This window comes from Schistocerca serialis, chromosome 2 (assembly GCF_023864345.2).
Source record: "Schistocerca serialis cubense isolate TAMUIC-IGC-003099 chromosome 2, iqSchSeri2.2, whole genome shotgun sequence".
Taxonomy (NCBI): domain Eukaryota; kingdom Metazoa; phylum Arthropoda; class Insecta; order Orthoptera; family Acrididae; genus Schistocerca; species Schistocerca serialis.
Window position 1 is genome coordinate 885,069,909 of NC_064639.1, and position 1,574 is coordinate 885,071,482.

Consider the following 1,574-nt stretch of genomic DNA (forward strand, 5'->3'; position numbering starts at 1 on the left):
TTGCCGCAAATTTTAAAATCGTTGTTACCTTCTGTTCCAAAATTGTTGGTGCCCAAAGGGCGTTCCAAATCTTTCTTGTAATGCTGGACGTGTAAATTTTAAAATATTTTCAAATGCTGACCTTTTAAGATTTTGAATGCTGTTACTTTCCTGTTTGAAAAGTTGCTAAATTGCTAGTGCCACAAGCGCTCTCAAGTTATTTTAAAGGTGCGGTCTAACGCACTGCTTTCCAGACAGGAAAGCGTACCAGTCCCGGGCACGAATTCGCCTGGCGGATTAGTGTCGAGGTCCGGTGTGCTGGCCAGTCTGTGGATGGTTTTCAAGGCGATTTTTCATCTGCCTCGGCGAATGCGGGCTGGTTCCTCTTATTCCGCCTCAGTTACACTATGTCAGCGATTGCTGTGCGAACACTGTCTCCATGTATGCGTACACCATAATTACTCTACCACGTAAACATTGGGGTCACACTCGCCTGGAATGGGACGTTCCCATGTGGAGGGGGGGGTGGGGGTTCCACTAGGGGCTGAACCGTACAGTAAACCCGGGTTCGGTGTTGGGCGGCGGTGGGGTGAGTGGACTGCTGTAGCCCATTGTGGGGCTGTGTACCACTAAGGGCTATGGCGGAGACAAAGCCTCTGTCGTTTCTAGATCTCCAGTTCAATACAATACAATAGTAATCCTGAATGTGTACAATTTTTTTCTAAATAAGGGCCTTGAAGTTTACTATCTAATGAGTGGTTTTAAAATTGTCATGGTAATGCTCTTTCTGTAATAGTAGCGAAGTCATATGCGCTTGGTTGAAATATTTGTGTATGCCTAAAGCGCTTTATAGCGATATTTTCATGAATGTTAAACTTTTTATTTTTCTCTGAAAAAAAATATTTTTAAGTTTGGTCCTTTTGGTTCGTCATCCTGGAATCTGACAGTCACTATAGACTTATATGTCATAGTTGTTTTTAAGTACCAATATATCTGATTAAATAAAGGTTTACCAACTATTGTGAAGTAACAAATGGTCTTCTGTAAACTGAGACTGCACCTTTCTCCTGCCCCTTAAGTAGTTGTATCCTGAGGTGTCCAGAGGTATGAGGTGACATTAGGAACACTAAGGTCTGTATCAGCTATAGCTCATTACCTGATAATTTTGAGTCTGTGTGATTTATCTATGTTATCTACCGGAATAACTTTCTTTACAGTTTTGTTTTTCACTGGAAACAGTGAAACATGTGGCAACACTGTACTCTGATGAGAAAGAATGGTTTTTTGACATCTTTCATGTGGCGCTATGGCATTATCTTGGAGGCTGTCAGCACGCTGCTAGTACTGGAAGAATCTAGTTTCATCGGCGACAATTGACATTTGCTACTGACGTTGTCCAACAATGGAGTATGCGTGTACTGTGCTCTACTTGAAAACAAAGTGAGGAGACGGTTTGTTGTGCCATTTCTAGTAGTGGTTGTAGGAAATAACTTCCAAGAAGTGAAGTATCAACTCTTAAGTTTTAATCGTACCACCACAATCACAATTTTATGAACATTATTTTATTGAGTGCCATTTATACCAGTTACCCTATT

At 41.4% G+C, this 1,574-nt stretch overlaps 1 protein-coding gene across 1 annotated transcript in view; it reads right to left on the minus strand.

Annotated features, from left to right (window-relative positions):
• Positions 1–1,481: 1,481 nt before the first annotated feature.
• The window catches only part of LOC126456181 (uncharacterized), an 83,299-nt gene continuing 83,206 nt past the window's right edge, over positions 1,482–1,574 (minus strand). Inside the window, exon 3 of the mRNA XM_050091935.1 lies at positions 1,482–1,574. This exon is cut by the window's right edge and continues 368 nt beyond it. The gene's annotated coding sequence lies outside the window, so the exon portion shown is untranslated.